The sequence below is a fragment of the Panthera leo genome, chromosome A2 (genome assembly GCF_018350215.1).
Source record: "Panthera leo isolate Ple1 chromosome A2, P.leo_Ple1_pat1.1, whole genome shotgun sequence".
NCBI lineage: Eukaryota > Metazoa > Chordata > Mammalia > Carnivora > Felidae > Panthera > Panthera leo.
Window position 1 is genome coordinate 32,443,652 of NC_056680.1, and position 24,394 is coordinate 32,468,045.

The window sequence follows — 24,394 nt, forward strand, 5'->3', positions numbered from 1 at the left end:
GAAGCACTGAAATCAGTGCTTACTGATTTCCCAGTCCATTCCCTTTATAATATTTATCATGTTGTCAACATATCTTATTTCCTCTTTGTATACTTATTTTTTTTAAGTTTATCTATTTTTGAGAGAGAAAGAGACAACACCAGCAGGAGAGAGGCAGAGAGAGAGGGAGAGGGAGAATCCCAAGAAGGCTCCTTGCTGTCAGCACAGAGCCCAAAGTGAGGTTCATTCTCACGAACTGTGAGATCAAGACCTGAGCCGAAATCAAGAGTCAGATGCTCAAGCGACTAAGCCACCCAGGTGTCCTTTTGTGTACTTATTATCCTGTTTTCTCCAACAAGCTGTAAGCCCCAAGAAAGAAGGGGTCTTACGTGTCACATTTGTCAACCACTCACTCACCAGCCCTTAAAACCCTGCCTAACAGATGTGGGGATTTCACTGCCTATTTGTTGAGGGAATGGTGTACCATTAATACTGTTGATTTAGGTAGGTATGTATGTCACGAGCTTCTCAGAGGCAGGGTCTTGAGATCTCATTCATCTTTGTGCTTTATGGTCTATTTTAGGGCCTAGCCCGTAGTGAGCATACAATTAATGCTTGCTGCCATGTGGTATAGTTTTAAGGGCAGGCATTTGATTTTTCGAGCAGATAGACCCGAGAGCAATTACTTCCTAATTGTGTGACTTTGACAAAGTTACCTAAACCGTCTTCCACCACCGTTGCAACATCTATAAAACGACAGGATTAGGGAAAGGGTTCAGTGATTAAAATACTGGCACCTAGCCACATCTGAACATTAGTTGTTGAGTTCTTTATCTTCTGTGTCCAGGGTAATGTCAGGCATCTAGCAGAGACTCAAAAATGGAGAATGAGGGGCGCCTGGGTGGCTCAGTTGGTTGGGCGTCCGACTTCGGCTCAGGTCATGATCTCGCGGTCCGTGAGTTCGAGCCCCGCGTCGGGCTCTGTGCTGACAGCTCAGAGCCTGGAGCATGTTTCGGATTCTGTGTCTCCCTCTCTCTATGACCCTCCCCTGCTCATGCTCTGTCTCTCTCTGTCTCAAAAATAAATAAATGTTAAAAAAAAAAAATGGAGAATGACTGGAGGGAAAAATCAGTATTTCAGGAGATGGGGTTCTTGGGAGTTCCCAGTTCCTGTAGCCAAGAACACCCAATGCAGTGCTATGGTCAGCTTAGCCCACTGTAGTTGGCTGAATGGTGGTCTCCTCTCTCCCAATTTCACGTCCACCCAAATGTCCAGAATATGACCTATCTGGAAATAGGATCTTGGCAAATGTAATTAAAGTGTTCAATATAAAAACCTGGATTTAGCGTGGCCCTTCTTCCTTTTAAGAAGAGGCAAAAGGGGCACCTGGGTGGTCTAGCAGGTTAAGCGTCCGACTTTGGCTCAGGTCATGATCTTACAGGTTCCGAGTCTGAGCTCCACACCAGACTCTATGCTGACAGTGCAGAGCCTGGCGCCTCTTTCAGATTCTGTGTCTCCCTCTCTCTCTGTCCCTCCCCCACTCATCCTCTCCACACACCCCCCCACCTCTCAAAAATAAATAAACTTAACAAAAAAAAAAAAAAAAAAAAGAGGAAAGAACTCAGAGCCACACAGAGAACTGAACGTTAGGGGAAGAAGAGGCAGAGACTGGACTTTTGCTGTCACAAGCTATGAAATACCAGGAGCCACCAGAAACTGGAAAAGACAAAGATTCCCCTTTAGAGGCTTCACAGGGAGTTTAACCACCTTGATTCCAGACTTCTGTCCCCCCAGAACCATGATAGAGTACATTTCTGTTGTTTGAACCTATCCAGTTTGTAGTGATTCGTTATGGCCGCCCCAGGAAATGAATACAGTGGTGAATGTAGATGCTATTTGAGGATATAGATTAACTTTAAATAATGGGTAAATAGAGAAATAAATAAGAACAAAGCAACAGCCAATGACCCATATTTGAAGCCATCCGGGTCCTCTTCTCGGGGAGCAAGCTTAATGACTAGAAGTCTTAGTTCATAGACAAGATGAATTAGAGAGCAAGGACCTTGTCAAATGGATTTATCGCAGGGTCTCCTTAAAGAACAAGATTCAATTTAGCAAAATGTGTTTGCCCACAAATTTTCATCTTACATTTAGTGAGGAAAATAAGATATAATTATAAAAACCATTATCCTGGGGCGCCTGGGTGGCGCAGTCGGTTAAGCGTCCGACTTCAGCCAGGTCACGATCTCGCGGTCTGTGGGTTCGAGCCCCGCGTCGGGCTCTGGGCTGATGGCTCGGAGCCTGGAGCCTGTTTCCGATTCTGTGTCTCCCTCTCTCTCTGCCCCTCCCCCGTTCATGCTCTGTCTCTCTCTGTCCCAAAAATAAATAAAAAACGTTGAAAAAAAAAATTAAAAAAAAAAAAAAAAAAAAAAAAAAAAAACCATTATCCTTGAATCAATCATAGCCCTTTTCTTCACCTGGTAAAATGAGATGGCCTGTTGATGTATCAGGCATCTCTCATGGCAACCTTTTTTTTTTTTTTTTTTAGGTAAGTAAATTATTTCAGTGAAGTATAACATACATGCACAAAAATGCCCTACATATATAAGTGTATGGCTTAATGAATTTTTGCAAGTTGTTCATGTTCATGTAATCAGGCAAGAAATTGAATGTAACCAGCATTCTAGAAGCTTCTGTCCTGCTCTCTCCCAGTCACTCCCCCTCCCCCATGAGAGGTAGCCACTATCTTGACCTCTGACACCTTAATCAGTCTGGGTAGCGTTTTGACTACATATAATGGAATCACGCAGTATTTACTCTATGGTTTTTGGATTTCTGTATAACTGTAATGCACTTTTTAAACCCATTTTATTGTCGATCAGATTGGGTTGATTCTAATTTTGTGGCTATTAAAAATAGCACTTCTATGAACATTCTTCTATCTGCCTTTCAGTGTACGTGTGAACACATTCTTTTGGGATATTTAACACATTTAGTGTAAAATTACTGAGTCATGAGACATACATACATGTTTTCAGCTTTCTGATGTGCAGTCACTTTCAGCCATTTTGGTGGATTTGTATCGCTTCTTGGCCTTTTGGCTAAGATTGAGTTCATTTTGGTGGATTTGTAGTGGTATTTCATTGTGGTTTTAATTTGCATTTCTATGGTCATGAATGATGTTGGGCACCTTTCAAATACTTTCAAATACTGATTGTCCACTTGGCCATCCTCTTGTGAAGTGCCTTACATATCTGCCCATCTAACAAAAAAATTAGTTTGCCACGTAAGTATTTTATAAAGATCACACAATTAAAACATCTCAGCTGGCCAAATACTATAAACAAGAGGCTGACAACAGGAATCCTATTTTGCTATGTGGTTAGACGACCTCTCTTCGTTACTGGACATTTGAGAGCCTTGCAAAAACACAAGTCAGCTGAGTGTTGAGGCTAGAGGTCCATTTGGGGCCACAAAACTGGAGACACTGCTACAAACATGTTATAGAATTCCCCCCAAGAACCACTGGAGAATATTTTAAATCCTTAATTTCCAAGTCAGCAGCTATATCTCTCTCCTTATAGGTAATTTGAAGGCAGCACAAATAATCTGAGGTCCTTAACACCAAGTTGATTTAGGAGCTCCAAGATGCTCGTCTTTTCCTCAGCTTGTAGGGAACTCATCCATCACTGATCATGTTATCTTGGTAGACAGAGGTGAGTTTTTCCCAATGGTAAGCCCCACAACGTTCGTCTATGTCCTTTCTTTTCCGAGTGAAAAGAATTGATTTTCTTTCTAATTTTCACTTTGCTTTTAGAGAAAATACTTTGAGTGTGATTGGTTAGCTCAGGTCTGGCATCTGTCCGTGCTGATGCTCTATTAATCCCTGGGATGACCAATGTGAGCGCCTTTGTCTTTGTTGATGGTAAAATGATACAATTTTCCACAATTCAAGCTGTGCAAAAGTGCCTAAAATAGTAGTTTGAGTTCTCTTGAAGAAGGAAGAAACTTTTGTACTCAATAGAGAGATCACGGTTCCTATTGGCATTTCAGACTTGGAGCCCAAAGGCAGCTATGCAGGAAACCCTGGGGGAAAAACTGAAGAATTGAAAATGCAGTCCTTGGGCATTTTTCTTAGGTGCGTTTCCCAAATACCATTTTGAAATGTTACCTCTGAGACACCCCAGAGCAGACTCAGTCTCAGGAAAAAGTAGGTATAAATCAGAAAGGGCACATTCTCACCACTTCTCAAGTCATTTCCCCCAATGACAGAGATAAGTTTCTACCTGGGGTTTCTCCCCCAAATCTAGTGCTAGAGGTCACAACCAAAACCGGTCACCGTTGGCTTTGATGGTTCTGCTGGCAGAATATATCCTAGTGAAATAATAAAGGATATACACAAAATTTGCAGATGGGAATGGTCATGTCAGCACTATTTACAATAGTAACATTGTCCATTACCTAAATACTAAACAGCAAAAGATTGGAGTTAGATTTTTTTCCTTAGCTTTGCTTATACGTGTTTCTCTTTTTCCACAAAAATATGTGTTTCTTGTTTAATTAAGATGTATGTTTAAAACTCAGTGACAGTAAAAATTACATTAGATAAAGAAAAGAATTACAGGAGAGCAATTGCACAGAGGTATTTCATAACCTTTGATATAAAGTTAGGATCGTGCTGGGTGGGGCTGAGCTTCTAGTTTGAAGTGACTTTCTTTCGGAAAAAGAGAAGATGGCTGGTTTCTACAGAGGCTCTTGTTTGAGAGAAAACAGTAACAATGGATCTGTCCTTGGGTCTAGTGATGGTTACCATTTAAGCGCTATTAGATGCCAGGCCATGTGCCAGACATGATAGTTACACATATCACTCAATTTAGGCAAAGATGTAAAGCAGGCACATTCTATGATCAATGCTTCCATTTCTCCTACAACTCCATCCTTCCTATCTACATTATTTTCCCTACTCCGAGCCTTCTAAGTTGGGGGGCTGGGGGGAGGTTGAATGCTGTGCTCCTGTCCATAAGAATTATTACTTGATCTCTGCTAGTCCGCTGGAGCATTATGGATCTTCTCTCCTGCCTCACAGTCATGTTATATGCAGCAAAGTCATTCTGACTTCCTTCCATCCTTCCTTCCCTCCTTTTCTGTGTTTCTTTAAATGTATTTTTCATTTTTTTTTAAATTTTTTGAGAGAGAGCACACATGCACACACGTGTGGGAGGGGCAGAGGGAGATGGAAGGAGAGAATCCCAAGCAGGCTCCACGCTCAGCACTGAGCTGGACACAGGGCTCGACCCCAGGGCTCGACCCCAAGGCTCGATCCCACGACTGTGAGATCATGAGCTGAGCCAAAATCAAGAGTCTGACGCTTCACTGACTGAGCCACCAAGGAACCCCAGGAACTGGAATCCTTATTATATTGTGGGCCGACTCCAGAATCATACTCTTCACTTATCTCTTTATGATTAGCCTTGGCACACACAGAAGCTTTGATCTACACACACATGGATTCAAATCCCTGTGCTGCCAATTTCCAGCCGGATGGGACCTTGGGCAAGTCACTGAGTTCCCTATATCATGCTGCCCTTATTTACAAAAATGAGTTTCCTGATGGTAACTGTTTCGTAGGCTTATATGGGGGTTAAATGAGACAGTATAGTAAAAGTTCTTGCACAAAGCCTAGCACACAGACAATTTAGTTTGATTGGTTACAATCGAACTGAAATATTGGCCCATGAAACCAGGTTTCTGGAAGGAAAATTTATTAACTGTTAATTGCAGCATTTGGAAAGTGTCTGAAAATGAACCTCATAAATGAAGCCATTTGGTAAGTATATAAATACAGAGTTTCTGTTGAGGTCAATTCGTCCCCAGTCATCCCAGATTATCATTTTCTAAAGGCCTAATTGAGGGCCTTCTGTTCTGGGAAGTAAGCAATGCCTCTAGCAAATTTTTCACTGAACTTCCTCTCTCTCTGAGGTGTAATCTTCTGGTCCCCTTGATTCCTCCCAATAAGATTTAAAACGGGATATTATCACACCATACTAAAAAATTTGGCACAGTGTTTGACAGAAAGACCCCGTAGGATCATCCCTCCTATTGCTTCTCAATCTTTCACGTACACACAAATCACCTGGGGTTCTTGTTAAAAATGAAGCTTTTCATTCAGCAGATCTGGCTCGGGCCTGAGATGCCGCGTTTCTAAGAAACTGCCACATGCTATGCGGCTGGTCTAAGGATGAGGCCTTGAGGAGCACAGAGATGGAGTTCTCTCATGTCCCTGTACAGCTGAGTCACCTTGGAGCTTTCAAAACACTGATACCTGGTTCTCACGCCCGGAGATTCTATTTGCCCTAACATAGCATGCAGCCTGGGCAGTGGGTGCTTTTATTGTTAGTATCTATACATACAAGATTCTTAGGTGGAAGGCAGTACATTTATAATGAAGTATTCGCAGAAATGCACGGAATGTGCTATGATCTCCAGAAACCAGAGAGTAGATGTTTACGCGTATGACCCACATTGCTTTCTGCTAGGTACAATCCCCACTCCAGGGTGGGGATAATACCCCATCCTGGGTATTCAGTACGTACTGAGTACTTTGCTAGAAGGCACATATATTTCACTTGATTGTATGACAGCCTTCTGGGGTAGGTAGTATATCCGTTTCACATCTGACGCTCAAAAAATGAAGCAATTTCCCCACGCTGACGTTAATAGTGAGAGGCAAAGCTGACATTAAAAACCAAGCCTGCCTGGTGGCAAGTTTTGGGACACTGTGGTTTGTTTTTTTTTTTTTTTTTAACACCTTTATTGAACTATAATTGACATAAGATAAATATGAGTACTTAAAGGGTATGAGGTGGTGAGTTGTGAATTGTCTACATCTGTGAAATCATGGCCGCAATCAAGAAAAGATTTGATCCTTCTCCCCGACTTTACCATGCTTTTTGTCATCCCTCTCTCCCTGAGCCCACCCCACCCCCAGGCAACCACTGATCTTTCTGTCCCTACATACACCCTGATTCGCATTTTCTAGAGTTTTATATAAATGCAACCATAAACCGTGTGCCTTTTTTGGCTGTTTTCTTTTACTCAGCACATTGATGTTGAGATACATCCATGTTGTAGGGTGTATCAATGGTTCATGCCTTTCTACTGCTGAATAATAACCCATTGTACAGCTATCCCACCATTTGTTAATCGGCTGACCTGTTGATGAACATATAGGTTATTTCTAGTTTGAGACGATTACAAATAACACGGCTATGAGCACTCAGATAGTATCTTTGTGTGAATATATGCTTTCAGTTCTCTGGCATAAATACCTGGGAGTGGAATGGCTGGGTCATACATTCATTGTCTTTAACTCTTTGAGAAACTACCAGATTGGTTTCCAGAGTGACTACACCATTTTTCACTCTTCCCGGCACCGCACGAGAGTTCTACTGGCTCCATATTCTCACCAACACTTGGTATGGGTTAGTCTTTTTCATTGTAACAACTCTGATGGACATGTGGTAATACTGTGCTGTGGCAGTAACCAATAATATTAAGCATTTTTTCATGTGCTTATTTCAAGCGCAAGCTTTTACATTCAACAATACTGTTTCTCAAACAAATACCATAAGTGTCATTTTTAATGAAAAAATAAAGTCATGCCAATCCCCAAACTTTGCTTAAATAACTTTTAAAGTGATAATTATTGGGGCGCCTGGGTGGCTCAGTCGGTTGAGCATCCGACTTCGGCTCAGGTCACGATCTCGCCGTCCATGAGTTCGAGCCCCGCATCGGGCTCTGGGCTGATGGCTCAGAGCCTGAAGCCTGCTTCCGATTCTGTGTCTCCCTCTCTCTCTGCCCCTCCCCCATTCATGCTCTGTCTCTCTCTGTCTCAAAAATAAATAAACGTTAAAAAAAAATTTAAAGTGATAATTATTGTTATTACAATATTAACATGATACCAATAAAAAACCAGGCAAGCCTTTCTTTTACTGATAAATTTCATGACTATAAACAAGTAAATCCAAACAAAACTAAAAATTCATGCTAATGCAAATCGTAATATGAGAGAGGCTTTTGCTGACCCTAAATCACCACTTGCAAATTTCCTCGCATTGCTCCTACAGTACCCCATGATATTATGTAGACTTTTCTTGGCAGGAATTTATAATTTGTGTATAAAGTCTGCCTTCACTCTTTAGCCTGGGACAATCAAAGTAGTTCTTCTTGACTCCAACACAGTTATAAACACCAATGCAAATGTGGGCACTGGCCCTGCATGGCAATACTTGTTTATAAGGGGAACCAGATGATGTAGAACATGCTTACGTTGTTTTGTTAGATTTTCAACGAAATGAAAAGCACAATATCGAAATGCCCTCATGGCAAAGAAGTCATCCCGAAAGACGGGACTATGAATTCCAGGCTTTGGTACACACCCCAGGTAGAAAAGCCCCACACTGTGATATGGGGTCCTGGTGCCGTCTTGACTTCACCACACTCCTTTGTACCCTGTGCCTAATAGTCCTTGCACTGTCCCATAGTGCTAACGACTCCTCCAACAACGTATATTTCATTAAGTCACTTGATTCCCCCGCGTGCCCGCTGAAACCCTGCGAGGAAGGCAGAGCATCACCCTGAATTGCCGGTGGGGAAAATGAAGCTGACCACCCTAGGTGAGTTTTCCCCCATTCACAAAGCAGAACCTGATCAGGTCAAGGCTAAAGCCCGTTCTTCCAAATCCAAATTACATCTTTTTTCCTGTGTCACATGACTTCGCAGGCTTTATTACTAGGAAGAAACATTCTGGAGAACACACAAACCTGGGACTTTTTAAATAGCTCTTCTTATGCTCAAACAACCAAATGTTTTCCACCCATTTCCTCTCCACTAATCCAAAACAGACCCAGTGCCCTTTTCCCTATGATTCACGTCTATTTTTCTTTAGATGTCTCTTTGTCCTCTTCAGTAGGAAACGCACAGTCTCAGGCACACAACTGGGTATGACACAATCCAGCTGCCACCCACCATGCGGCTACTGTCCATCATGAAAAACAGGGACGCTGTCCTCCCTCATTCCTACAAACAAGACACGGGTGTTTTCGTGATCATGCCAGCTTTCAGTACCCTCAGGACATTCACAAATGTCATTAAGGATGCCACATTTCTTTTCCAGGTGCAACTTTTCAAATAAAGCTCTCAAAACCACTGCAACAAAACCGTGACATCTGCCGTTCATCGAACTTTTGTTTCACGCCAGGCGTGATGCTAAAAGCTCACACGTGCCTCATCTCCACACCATGTCCCTATGAGGCAGATCCTATCTTACTCCCCTTTTGGAGACAGTGAAGCGAATCTAAAGAGTGCCAATGTTACACAGCTAATAACTAGCGGAGCCACGGATCAAACCCCAGTTTTTAAGTGCCAGTAACACATGCACTACATCACTAGACCATCTCTGAGAAGTCATTTCCAATTTCCCCTAGCTATAGGGAATAGTTCCTTCAGCTGAACGTTCGTAGGCTTTCCACCGTCTCCCTTACCCCACTTAGCCCCTCTGACCTTGCGCCGTCTTGATTTGTGAGTTGTGTCTCACTGTCCTTAGGAATCTCAGACATGGCTTAGCATACTGCGATGGCTACAATACAGTCAGTGAATGGCTGCCCACTTGTTTGGGTAGCTGGTTGCATGGGTACGCGGGTGGATGGAGAGGATCCCATTGCTTTCATCTAATTAGCACCCTTATTTCTGGAAGTGACACCTGCCACCATCACCACCTATTTCACGTGTGGCCAATCATGTTGTCCCTGCTCACGAGAACAAAATTATTCCAGGATTCCTCTGCAATGGCAATGGACAGGAAAGGACAAGTGATCTGAGCAGGTGCCTTCGCTGAAGTCATATATGGACACAGGTGGAGAGAAGTACCTCTTCCTTCTGGGACAGTTTAACTGGGTCAGTGTGATCCTGCGATGGCTAGAGCTCATTTTTTCCCTACCTTGAGGGGAGAGCCCACATGCAGGAAGAGGGAAACATCATTTGAACCCCTGGATTCCGCCAGTCATGCCTGAAGCATGAACCACCACCAGGCTTACCCATTACATGAGCCACATTTGGCTTGTACTGGCCACTTGCAATTTCAAATATCCTGAAAAATACAAGAAATCAAAAGCCTAGATAAGGACAGTTTTGTTTATACAAATGGTAACTCTGTATTATCATGAAATTGGTGAGGGTAGATGAGAAAGGCAGATGTGCTAGATGAGTTTTATGTAGTCCGTCATCATTCACAAGCCACGTATCACATAACACAACTTAGGTGCCATGGTGTTCACAGGGGTCTTCTCCTCCAGTCTCTTACTTACATTCGTAGACATTAAAAAGGCTATTTATTTTCTCACCCATATGAAAAGCCCAGAAGTAAACCTGATTTCAGAGTAGACTCAAACATCACCATCAAGGACCTATTCCTTCCTCTAGCTTTAGTCTGATTCCTCCCTTGTTGGCTTTCCCCTCAGGCTTCCTGTGCTGAGCCGTTAGTGGTTCCTAGCTCTCTCTTCGTGGACACAAACTGGCCACAGCAGTTTGAACACCACCTCCTCATAACGCACAAGCCAGACAAGGAAGAAGAGTCTCTTCTTGCAGCAACTACAAGGGAGCTTGGGAGAAGTCAAGTTGTCAGTGTCCTACAATTACATGATTAAAAAGGAGAAGTCTAGGAGTGCCTGTGTGGTTCACTCAGCTAAACATCTGACTTTGGCCCAGGTCATGATCTCATGGCTCGTGAGTTCAAGCCCTGCATCAGGCTCTGTGCTGACAGCTCAGAGCCTGCAGCCTGCTTTAGATTCTGTGGCTCCTTCACTCTCTACCTCTCCCCTGGTCACAGTCTCTCTCTCTCTCTCTCTCTCTCTCTCTCTCTCTCTCTCTCTCAAAAATAAAAACATTTTAAAAAATTTATAAAAAAAAAAAAGTTGGGAAATCTGTTTTCTCAAAGCAAAACTCATGTATTTTACCATTATGAGAGGGCCGGACACACACACACAAAGTGGAAAGAGCCAGGCCAACAGATAGACAAAGACAAAAAGAGAAGAGTCCAAGTATGCCCATACTGAACTATCGTTGAGTCTAGGAGTAGAAGGTATATGGATGTTCACTCCAAGATATAACTTTTCAATATTGCTATGTGTCTGTAATTTCCATGATAAAAAGTTGATGGGAAAAAAGAAGGTATGGAGGCCATTAGTGCTGTTCACCAAGTATTTTTAGCTTTCTGCCTTCAAGGCACATGATAAGTTTATACTTCCCAGTTTCTTTGAATTTAGATGTGGACAAGTGACTTGCTTTGGCCTACAAAATATGAGCTAGTGTCACTACTGGAAGAAGCTTTGTAGGCCTATATCTGATTCTCCATATTTTATTCCCACTGCTGCAGTGACCGAGGAAGCATGCATTTAGATAAAACCTCCCCAACCCGGGTCTTGGAGAGAATGTCTAAGAATAACCCCCAGACAAACCACCATAGACATGCATCTAAGAAAGAAATAAACCTTTCTTGTTAGGCATTATTAAGATACTGGGTTGTTTGCTATAGCGTCAATACCTAGATCATCCTGAGGGATATAAAACAGATGCTGTGCAAGAAAAAAAACTCCATCCTCTAAATAGCGGGGAGCTTTAACTATAAAGTTTTAACTCCTAGACCATTCTTAAATAGGAGCTGTCAAGCATACAATCAGAGCAGACTAAAAATATTGATTTTGTTGTTGTTTACAATGATCAATTAAACACACCAAACACAATGTGCTCGCTCTTTTAAGGTATCTGGGCTATGAAATAATATTGGGAAAACAATTCCAATTGCCCGTATCTCCTTCTTTCCTACCCACCAACAACATGTCCTGGAATGGTGTCAAGACAGCAGGCAAGCATCCTTGCAAAAGGCTAGAATCTGTCCTATTAGCGGATTGTTTCTGACTCCGCAGGAGGGATGCAAGGAGCCAGCACATTGTAAGGCAGATCACTGCCCATTAATCTAACTGTGAGACAAAGGAAGGGGCAAATGTACCTGGCTCTCAGGAAGTGCCCAAGGGGAAGCTGTAATAGGCAAGTAGAATTAGAGTGAATTCACCAGCAAATACCAACCAGAGAAGTAAATGACTTCTCTTCTCTACTTAGAGGAAATCTTTCTTAACTACTCAAAACCCTCTGCACCAACTCCACAAGCATTACCAGTTGTGCCAAGTTGCACTTGCTAAGTCAGTATTGGATTTTTTTTTTTTTAAGGAACTCAAGTAACCTCTCCAGAGAGAAATCATTTAAAAGTGGAGAAGTCACCAGAATCCAAACTATGTGGAAAAAAAGATTCTCAGAGAACAGAGAAAGAACAGGTAAATGTCTTGATGGATAGGTCTACGTTTTTTAGAAGGAAATTGATCATAGAATTTTGGGTTAATGATGGTTTCATGTTAGCTTTAGTATGGAAGTGCCACTCACCCACCTTGGAGAGCCCCTGCCTTGTTTTACCTCCCAGAAACTCCTTTGGCAGCTCTGTCTGAAGCCTTCACATTTGTCTAAATTGACTTAGCAGCCATATGATTTGGGGCAAGCTGTCAAAATCTCTGCGCCTCAGTTTCCCCCTCTATAATACGGAAATAAGACTATTGTAAAGATTCAATGAAATCACAAGGTAAAGTGCTTAGCAAGCCCTGGCACATAGTAAGAGCACAATAAATGGTTAGTTGCTATAATTATAATTTTTATGTCTTCCTTGGAAGGATCTTGTGTGTCCTTTCTGGGTGTTGGCAGCTTTTCCTTCCAACTCTTCAGGGGCTTACATCATTATTTTCTTTCCTCCTTAATTCAAGGACATTGAACTATGTGCCAGGCACTGTCCTCATAGGTTGGTGACAATGATGAATGAGACAGATTTTCTTGTCCTCAATAGACAATACACAGAATGTAATGTGATCAGAATCTAATGTAATCAGAATCTAATGGCACCATGGAGGTGGGGCACTGAGTTGGCCTGAGTTCCCACAGTCCTACCCTGAGTAGGTGATATTTCAATGGTATCCTATCCCTAGGCCTAGCTCCATACCCAACAGGACCTGCAAACTCTCCAGGTGCTAGGAAATAATCAAAACTCCCCACCCAGCTTTCAGGGCTGTGAAAACTGGCCTGAAAAAAAAAAAGAGAGAGAGAGAGAAAGGTTCAGGAGAAACAGACCCTAGATTCTAAGAAGCATTGGGCTGGAGGCTTGACGTAGGCATGGTTTTCTTGTTTGTATTGGAGATTTTCATACTAAAAACCATAAGGATAGAGCTTCTATTCCAATGACATTGGGAAAAGGATTCCAACGGCTATGTTTCCTTCTCTCTGCAATTCCTGCAATGGACATTTCTCATTGCATGCTTGGATCATAAAGCTTCATTTTACAGGCTTCCTGCATTTCGAATCTGAATTTATTGCTTCAGCAAAACCTGTATAATACCATGACCATTCATCGTGATTTGGCTAAGATAGTCCAGCTTTATTCCTGTTATTCTAGCATAATTATTAATAGCATTACCTTTCACTTTCAAAGGTGTCCCAGCTTGAATGATAAGTTAGCAATTACAGAATCAACCTAATTTTAGTAAATCTCTCTAAAAAAATTTTTTTAGGGGTGTCTGGGTGGCTCAGTCAGTTAAGCGTCCCACTTCAGCTTGTCATGATCTCACAGTTCGTGGGTTCAAGCCCCGCATCTGGCTCTGTGCTGATAGCTTGGAGCCTGGAGACTGCTTCAGATTCTGTGTCTCCTTCTCTTTCTGCCCCTCCCCTCCTTGTGTTTCTCTCTCTCATTCTCATACTCTCAAAAAAAAAATTAAACATTAAAAAAAATAAGGATATTTTGATGCTGAAAATACCTTAAAATTATGAGAGAAGTGATATCATTCATATCACAGACTGAAAGAAACAGAGTGATAATACAAGTATTTACCATTTATTAAAAAACAAATGTGTCAGTCATTATGCTAAAGACTCACCTCATTTTATTTCATGTGTAAACTTTATAGTTTCACTCTGACCAATTTCTATAGGTGTAGAAATGAAGCACAAGATGATGAAGAGACTTTCTGAGGAATCATCAAGGAGTAGATGGAAGTATCCTGTGGAGGGAAAACAAAATCATGATAACCAGAGGGAAGGAGGAAGATACCAGAAGAATATGAGGCATGCAAATAGGGACAAAGCCCACACAAGGAAGACCACTTGGTTCAAGGCCAATCATACCCCTTGGCTAGCACCTTGTAGAACCTGAAACACCAATGCATCTTGGGAGCTTGAATCACATTCAGCTGCCCAGATGCTTAAGGGAAGACCTGAAGTCCACTGACCCTAGAACACTGAGATACAAAACCTTTGCAATAATGAGGTTTTTTTCTCAACTATCTCCCCCCGCCCACCCCCTACCTTTTCTTTGGCCTAGCACCATCTCTCTAGAGCTCTCTAGAACAATACCAAATTATAAATATTGTCATGACTTTTAAAATCCAAAGGCCATTAAGAATGGATTCAAGAGTGTCATGGCCTGCAAAGTCCCTGATAAGGCTCAGTCGCTGAAGATTAATCTCTCACCTCTTCTCAGATCTGTCTATTGGCTAACATGAAGCATGGTCCATGGATCTGAGCACTGGAAGATGGGTTTTGAACTATCCTCTTGCATTATTCACATTCTTTCGGCCACTAGCAAGGGATTCTCATTTCCAACATCATGATTAATCTAATCCCTCCAAGTTTCCACAAGGAATCACATCTTCGTGAAGTTTAATTTAATGTAATTTGACGTAACACTGCCCCCTTGTGCCTCACTACATGAGGGGCCTTTTCGGGGAAAGATTTATTTTTAATTAAAAATAAAATTTATTATTTCAGCACCTTATTGAACATTATGCTGGGGAGGGGAAGATGCATTTCTTGTTTATATCCCTTCATCATTTATCTCAGGCCTTTGTTACATTGGTTTCCATCATTGCTAACTGCTGGCCAAGGAAATCAGTTCTAAGGGGCAGACTTCAACATAAATCCACATGTGATTATTTTAAAGTAGCATATGGACGGAAATAGCAAACAATAATCCAGGCTGCCCAGGAATGAGGAGTTCAGGAGAAACTGAGTAAGAAATCAGGAAATGAAAAGAAAGTTATTAAATAGACTTGCCACAGCTGGCCTAGTGATTTCAATAGACTTGGTTAATGGGAAAAACAATCATAGAGAGCTCTTTAATTGCTTTTCTGCTGAGTTCCTTTCCACATCTCCATGTTTGCAGAGATTAATTAGGAGTTCCAATCACAACCTAAAACTAAACTCAATGAGACAGATCAGAGAATTAAAAAAAAAAAAAAAATGGTGCCATGCTCTGGAGACTTCGGAGCAGTGTATCTCATAAAATTGATGGTCAGTGCTTCTGGTTTGCAAAAGATTACTTGCAAAGAATAAGTAATGTAAGGGCAGAACCCTAATATCAAATAACGCACAAATCCTTACTCCTAGCTCAAAAATTGGGCCTGGGCATTTTTCTCTTGATTAGCCACTACTCAGCTCTCTGGGCGAGATATTGGTAGGAAAATGATCCAGAAAACTTTGGATGTTCTATAAATCACTGAAGGAAAGAGGATGCAGCCAAGCTGACCTCTGAGATAAGGTGACACACAAAGAGACCGCATAAACTAACCTCTGGAAGTGTACTCGTCACCCTTCCAGGGACAGTTCTGAGAATTGTTCCATTTCCATTGGGTTTGTAAACTCCAGCATCACCTCCGTGATCATCTCAAGATAGACACATTGGCCTATGATAGATGTCTGGGGATTGAGTACATAGTAGGGGTGCCTAAAAAACCAGTCCATGTGCTTTTCTTCTCCACCCTTGACTCATCCCCTCCTAGGCCAGACTTTGCTTTCTGATGAGCTCTTTTTAACCCAGTCCAGGAGTTTCAGCTTTGCCTAAGGCTGTGGACATTCCCCATGTCTTGAACAACCAGAAGCCCCCTTTCCATTTATCTTTTATTCCTGGTTTTCGTTTTTTTTGTTTGCAGTATTTGTTTTTGTTTTAAGTGTGCCCCCTGCCGGTCTATTGTTTCACACAGAACCCCATCAGGGTTCCATGACAGACCAGCAAAAGTGCTCTAAGAGGTTGTGATTGTGATAGGTTTGTCTTGCCTAGTTAAGCAGGAGGGACAGGTTTCCCTGAAGAACTTTCACTCTCCATGAAGAAGGGGACCCTGATAGCAGTAGGCTAGGAGACTAGGGGGGAAGCAGAGGAGAAGCATTTCCAATGGGAGACACGGGAAAGGTGAAAATCAATAAAGACATAAACACAGAGTTAAAATCAAATAAGCAGGAAGGAGACCGTCACAAGATGAGACTGGGAAGGTCCATTTTGTGACATTTTTCGGGAGAGACTAAGAACTTTTCTCACCTCTCTATTATGAGGCTCCCCTTTCTTGATCCTTGGCACCCCCCTTCCCAAGCACACCAATTCTGGACCCAGCAATTCCCTCCACCCATCAAAACTAAATCTCAGCCGTGCAACTGATCAAACGTGGTCACGCAGAGAAATGACTGCAAAAGCTTGATGAATCACAGTAGTTCCTAAAATCTTGGTAGACTGCAGAGCCCATAAACCCCAAGATGGTCTGAGTTCAAATCCAACACTTCACTCTGTCAGTCTCCTCATCTGTAAAGCCTTTCTTCCCAGGCTTCTGGGAGAATTTAACAAGACAGTAAAAGTGCTCAGGGCAGCAAAGCAGGACATTCTTAGCTAGGATTTGCATTTCGATCATGGCACCGAGCTTTCAGCCAGAGGAGTAAATCCTGGTGGCATTTTAGATAAGAGTGAGCTGGAAAGGCGTTTGTGCATTTTGTTCATCTTGGAGTCGCGTGCAGATCTCCAGCTGGGCCCAGTTGAAAGGCCAGGTTGACTATCTCATGAAGTAAACTGGAACATACTTCATACATCAAGTAGCCTGCCCTGGATAGAAATGACAGGATTTCTCTTGGAAGGGACACCGAATGTATGGGGCTTTTTGTCTTTTCTGAGTGGCCTATATTTACTGATCTGTTGTTAAAGAACATGAAAGGTTTCTGCAATTTCAAAAAGCATTTATTTTTTACTTAAACTTAAAATTTCATCGAAGTCTTCTTCAATGAACTTTTTAGGGCTTGGATGTTTGCAACTTTTTCCTTAATTAAAAATTTGGGATGTTAAGATTATTTTACTTCCTTTATCAGATACCGTGCACGTTTTTCTCTGGCTGCAGTATTTATTACTGTTAAACGTAGGATAATACTCACATTTGTCAACACAATCATTACCTATTTTTTTTTCATTACCTATTTTGTATATGGCACCGATAGAGACTGTGTACATGTGTTGGGGTGGAGGAACTATTAGGAAAGGGGCCACAGACTGTTAAGATCCCGAGTTTTAAATCCAGAAGGAGAGAAGAGTGACATCCACAGAAAACGGCTTCATAAGGAGGGGAAGAATAAGTAGCCCCCAAGAGACAGGGACCAGTGGCACTTAGCTATCAATGTGCATCGGAATCACTTGGAGAGTTTTTAAAAATATGCAGATACCTCTGTTCCACCTCTCGAGATGCCGATTCCATGTACTGGGGGTAAATTCCTGCCTGTTTGTGATTGGTTTAAACAACGCACAGGTGATTCTGATGCGTAGCCAAGGTTGAGAACAGCTACTATCAGTCGACAGGAAGGGAGATTCAGAAGAGCACGAGTCCCTTTGCTCTTGGAGAGAACGAGAGAGTGGATTCATGGAAGAGATGACATTTTACACATATATGTGGTTGTAAGATGAATGCAGGCATGACGTATGTGATGTCATCCATAGAGCTGGCCCCAGATAAGCATGCATGTATTGGTCATCCTTAACTCAAGAACCAGAGAGACATGGTAACCACCCGGTAGAAGATATGAGAGATACTCAAAGATAATACCAAACTCAAATGTGCAAGGAGGCCCTGGATATTCCACCAAGCAAGAGTAAAGCGCTGCCTGATGGAAAACAGAAAGGCTGAAAACTGCTGCAAGTTTAGAATTCCTACAATCCTGTCGTTCTAGAACTACAAAATGATAAAGGGGGGGGAGCACATCCAACATTATTGGAAATGTTACTTACAGCTGAGAAAAGAGGGCAGATGGATGATGGGAACGTGGCAGCGCCAATGACTACAGCATGCATTGTCTTGAGTCTTCCCACGTCAAAGAGGGAGAGAGCTCCGATGGCTTCTTGAAGGTTTCCGCTTTACTGAGAAGGTGAGGCAACAGTCTAAACTCTGCCATTGAGCACCCTGTGTTTCTGTCTCGTTCCATGTGGCTTCCTTCACACTTCTGCTTTTATTGGAAGTACTGGAATGACCATGAGCACCTCTGGAATTGTGTTCAAGTTGGAGACAGATTTAATTTGGGTTTAGTAAATTGTATCTATGTGGCTCATAGTCATTTCCATGTAGTGATGTGCAGGTCCTGAGCCGGAGGCCATATCTCAGTATGAATGTGCCCTGTAGTAACTGACACCACAAACATGTTAAAAAGAAAAAAAAAACAAACATTAAAACATATAGAGCCAGAGGCTCATATGCAAAACACTCTGTCTATTCGTATAGCTTACAATATGGAAGAAATAGAGGTTTTCCCAAATTTGACAACAATTTTTAAAACAATTTTTTCAACGTATGATCTTGCTATGTGTGAAGGTGAAAATAACCGTTATAAGCCACAAATAGTAAAAATCAAATTTTGATCAAATATGCTAGAGAAGAGATTGAATCTCTAATATCTTTCTATTCTCTCCTTAAAAACAATATGAGGGGTGCCTGAGTGGCTCAGTCAGGTATACGTCTGTCTCTTGATCTTGGCTGAAGTCATGACCTCAAGGTTCATGAGGTCGAGCCCCACGTCAGGCTCTGCACTGACAGTGTGGAGCCTACTCGGTATTCTCTCTCTCCCCCCCGCCCCATCCCTCCCCTGTTTGCACGCTCTCTCCCTCTCTTTCTCCCTCTCTCTCAAAATAAATAAATAAACTATGAAAAAAATATGATAAAATATCATATGAAAAGTTCTTCAACTATGGAGATATGTCAGGCAGTTAACTAATAAAAGTATAATGCTCTTTTTCTGGATTTTGTGTGATGTCTGTGGTATCTATCAGCTTTTTGAAATGTGTTACTTGTTGTGATTTGTTTTCTCATTCTAAGAAAAAAAAAACCCACTGTGTTCACATCACTATAATTTTTTGCCTCTCCTGAAATTCACAACAAAAGAAGCATTATGGGGAACATTCTAAATGTCGCACCTCATCTCTCATCTCAAGACGACAAGAAATTCTATGTTTTTTATTCACTTAAATCAAATCGTCTAACTCCCAGGGCTTAGCTTTTCAAGAATTCAGGAAATTCTCGGTCATCATTGGTGTTTCTGCCCTCCCAGAAACACCCGGTTCCCAAGGTCTTACCCAACCCCAAGCAAGAGGGTGACGTGTCTATTTATCTGCTAGGGCGTCTATGGCACACTGCTCCAAGGAGACTCTATGGCTGCCCTGCTTTGCTGGGGACATAGCCATCTTGGACTAGTTTTAGACCCCTTCTGCTTATGGTCCTTTTCTGGGTTTGCTGTGTACACATCACTCTTCCCCAACCCAGGAATGGGGCATTGGATGGATCTGCCCCATCCCAGTCCCCAGTGAGCTTCACCACATTTAGGTACGTCCAAATTCCTAGGAATACTCCCTTATTCTCTATCCTTGACCTCAAACACTCTCCCTCGGCTCTATAAGCTAGGACCCTTAGTCCCATATCTTTTACAAGCTTAGGCTTTCAAAAAGGCAAGAAAAGCATTGTCTTCAGGCAACACTGGTTCTCAATCATGGAGGTAAAAACCTAGACTGAAGGAAAAGTCAAAGGCCCGGCTACTTTCGGGAACAGAGAGAAAGGGAAAATATAGGGAGAATGTTGAGCAAAACAGAAATACTCGATTAGTATCTCCAATTGAAAGAACAAATCTGACCACACCACTCCCTAAACCGCACCTTTTCAGTGGCTTGCGATCACTTAGTAGATACAGCAACTAACCAGTAACGACAAGACCACTTACTTGTAGCACCTGCCCCCCCAATTCCACAGAGGTGCATTAATAATTGCAATGTTCATCAGACTGCTTAAGGGTCTTGTTAAAATGTGCGTTCTGGGGCGCCTGGGTGGCTCAGTCGGTTAAGCGTCCGACTTCGGCTCAGGTCACGATCTCGCGGTCCGTGGGTTCGAGCCCCACGTCAGGCTCTGTGCTGACAGCTCAGAGCCTGGAGCCTGTTTCAGATTCTGTGTCTCCCTCTCTCTCTGACCCTCCCCCGTTCATGCTCTGTCTCTCCCTGTCTCAAAAATAAATAAACGTTAAAAAAAATTTTTTTTTAAATAAAAATAAAAAAAAAATGTGCGTTCTGATTCAGAAGGTCTAGAGTGAGGTCTGGGATTCTGCATTTCTAACAAGCTCCAGGTGACGACACTCCAGGACTTCAAGGACCACATTTTGAGTAGCAACAGACCACGGCTTTTTTTTTCCCGAGCGTCCAGCACATCACACAACACCCTTGTTTCATAGTGGATTGTAGAATGACCTGTCCTTAGAGTTACCTGGGGACTTTTCTTTAAAATGCCGGTTTCCTGGATCTCACCCCAGATTCACTCGTTAGAATCTCTGTGATGGGTTCCATTAAGTGCATTTTAACAAGCCCCTTGTTAGGCTTCATAGCATTTAGCAGCCATTGTTCTGACTTTGCCCATGATTAACTACTCAAAGTATTCCCAAGGTACCTTTCACTTTCCTGACCCCAGGACTCTGCATAAACTGGAGCCTCCAGGGTCCTTATCCAGTATCATTCTTCACCTGCAGTCTATCCATTCTACGTGCATTATTCCTACTAAGCCTTCAGAAACCTTCTGGGTCGCCTGTCAATCTGGACTGAGTACACTTCTGGGCTGCTTTCAAGCATCCTGTGAATACTTGGATCCCAATATTATGACTACTTGCATGTCTCCCTCACAGTCTGTGAGCTGCTTGAGGGCAGGGAGTTAACATTTATATACCATGGACATGAACCAGTACCAGGGATGGATAAACAAACGAATGGATAGGATGAAGAGAGAGAGAAAAAACAGAGAATGAATGAAAGGCAGATCAGTCTTACACCAAGGTTTATGATGCCTTCCCAATGGTTTCTGCCATTTCTCATTTCTCCTCGATCACCAGCTTCCACTTCCATATTCTCTTTCGCTGTTTGTCAACTCAGAGGAAAAAATTCAGCCCTTTTCCTGTTTCTACAAAAGTATCCTGAGGGCAAGGAAGAATTTGCTAGAAGACAAGGGATGAAGAGAGCAACCAGATGAGAACTCTTGTCAGATCACCAGTCCACCTCCTTAGTGCCCTCTACACTCATTGCCCAGAGAAACCAATTTAGTTCCTTCCAAGTTTGCAGAATACACCACACTGATGCGTGGATAATTGACATTTCCCTCTATTGCATCCTAACAGAACCCTGAGATTTTTAGGGATTCACCTATCCAAGCAACCACGTGCTTCAGAGGACCTCCCCTATCCCCAACTCTGAGGACAGGCTTGACTTATCAAAGAAGTGATTGACAAACATAGGTAGGGGCAGGTGACCCAATCCAGGCCAAGAGACAGGTGAGAGAAGGTTTCCTGAGGGGCTCATAAGAAAAGTGTCCTCATTCATAGGAGATAGCCCAAAAAAGAGACTGTCTCTTTTCTTCCCTCAGCCATGATGGTTTGATATGACACCTAAAACTGTTACAGGCATCTTGCCACCAGGAGGAGGAAAGTGACTTTGAGAATGGCCGCAGACAAATGGAAAGAACCAATGAGATAGAAATAACATAGTAAGTTCACCAAACCCATTTCCTTTTCCTCCCGATCATATAGCAAATCACACTGAATAGCCTCCCGCGAAGTTAGTGCCAAAAGAATTGAGTCCTGATCCATAGACTATGATAGTTGTAGCTTCTAGACCTGGACTCTAAAATCTCCTGCTTGTTCCTCCATATTCCTTCTCTTTCTCCATCTCCAGGTTGGGTCATGCTAGGGTGCTTCTGAAGCCTTCAAGATGGTAGAGCTAGAGCATAGATGAAGCCAAGATCCTTGGATGTGATAAAAGTATCTATTTTCATCGAGTACTTACACAAATGAGTAGTAGTATTGTACTGTGTTAAGCCATGGAGATCTCGGGACTAGTTTGTTAAAGCATGTTGTAGACTGACTGTATCGTTCCCCAATTCATGTGTTGAAATCTAATACACAAACTTATGGTATTTGATGGTGGGGCCTTGGTGAGGTGATTAGGTCATGAGGGTAGAGCCCTCATGAATGGGATTGGTGCCCTATAAGAGACCAGAGAGCTAGCCCTCTCTCTTTCCACCATGTGAGAATCCAAGGAGTTCAGTAGTGTGCAACCCAGAAGAAGGTCCTCAACCGAACCTGACCATGCGGGCACCCTGATCTTGAATCTCCAGAATTGTAAATAAATGTCTGCAGTTTTCAAGCCACCCGGTCTATGGTATTTTCTTACAACAGCGCACGTAGACTAATACATAGCGTGTGGCATTACTTACACTGATTAACAAAACTAAATTCCTTGAGTGCTGAATCAATTAACCCTGCAGTCCATCTACCTCTAGACTTTGTTTCCTGAGCAAACTTTTTAAAATCTTTAAGTCCATTTGGGGAAGGATCTTGGTTACTTTCAGCCCAAGACATTGTAACAGAGAAATTCACATCTCTACAGCTCCTGCTTTTATATTTGTATAAACAAACCCATCCAGATGGTCACGGAACAAAGACCAGAACCTAATCTGTTAAAAATGTATAGAAATATATAAGGATTTTTTTTAACCCCCCAGGGATGGTCTGCTTTTTAATCCTCACTTGTGATTTTCTGTCCCCTATTGTCCATACCTACTTCTGTGCTTATTTTTTGCTTGATGAGTTCAGGGGATTCTTCTTCTAACCAGCATCCTCCTCCAGACAGCCAAGGACCTAAAGCAATGTGGAATTTAACACTAGGCATTCCGGAATACCTCTCCAGATAAATCTACTGATCAGAACTCCTTGAGCAGTCTCCCCAGACCTAACAAAAAACTAGATTTTTCTCCAGAGTCTTATCTTGTGTGCTCTTGATTCAGGGGCCTCCCTTAGGAGGAAAGCCTTTGTGACATTACCCCCCATTCATTTGTGACACACTTTCATCAGCCCCTAGACAAAGGGCCACAAGCGTGGCCTTTCTCCCACTGCGGGTGCCCCATCCTTCTCAGCCTGATGGCTCCAGTGTCCCAGGGATTGATGCATCAGTGGATTCACCCACAATCCAAGACCGACAAGACTACCTCAATTAGTCTTTCTATAGATACAGCAGATGTAGAGAGGAAATAAAATGTTCTAAAGTTATTTATGTATTTATTTATTTATTTATTTATTTATTTATTTATTTATTTATTATTTGTGGGGAGTGGGCAGAGAGAAAGGAAGAGAGGATCCCAAGCAGGGTCTGCACTGCCGGTGTGGAGCCTGATACAGAGCTCGAACTCGCAAACTGTGAGATCATGACCTGGGCCGAAATCATGAGTTAGATGTTTAACCGACTGAGCCACCCAGGTACCCCAGAAATAAAATATTCTCAACAAACAGGATTTACAACATTAGGGATACGGAGAGCACACGTCTACCTATTCTCCCTTCTCATGGTATTTTCCTTTAGAAACTGAAATAGTTTTTCTGAGCTCCAAAGCATTTCCTGAAATGTTTCCTCCTTATTTCCTTCCCACATTAAAGCTCACCACTTCCTCTTTTATGAATCCTATTATGGTATCTACTGTCCTTTGATATGTTTATCAATGCAGCAGCATACAGGGGTTACAAGCTTGGACCCTGGAGCCAAACTGCCTCAGCTTGATTTCCTGGTTCTGTCCCTCACTGGTTTTTTAACCTTGAACAACGTAAGCTCTCGGGGCCTCAGTCTCCTCCCCTGCAGAAGGGGATTATAAAAGTGACTTCATCAGGTGGTGTTGAACATTAACTGAGGAAATTCACTTAGAAGAGCACCCAGAACAGTATAAGGGCTCAGTAAACATCGGGGTAGCTATTTGGATATCTCTTTCCGCCCTTTTATGATAATAAGCCCCTTGAGGTAAAGAACAAAATGTTACCCATCTTGTATTCCCAGTGTGGGGAGGGGGCCTGATGTAATGCTCTGTTTGTGTTGATTGAATGAATGGGAAATAAGTAACTGAATGAGTTTCTGGATATGTCTAGGGCTAATAAGCAATTATTCAGAGATTTCCCCACCGAAAATCATAGC

At 42.4% G+C, this 24,394-nt stretch overlaps 1 long non-coding RNA gene across 2 annotated transcripts; it reads right to left on the minus strand.

Annotated features, from left to right (window-relative positions):
* Positions 1-14,009: 14,009 nt before the first annotated feature.
* On the minus strand, positions 14,010-23,217 carry LOC122214536. Of its 2 annotated transcripts, none has more exons than XR_006199943.1 (4): positions 23,000-23,217; positions 21,215-21,378; positions 18,155-18,545; positions 14,010-14,126 (listed from the first exon to the last, which is right to left on the minus strand). It is a non-coding gene; the product is annotated as an uncharacterized LOC122214536 (long non-coding RNA). The 2 variants fall into 2 exon arrangements; XR_006199942.1 differs by having other exon boundaries at positions 22,996-23,217.
* Positions 23,218-24,394: the final 1,177 nt, after the last annotated feature.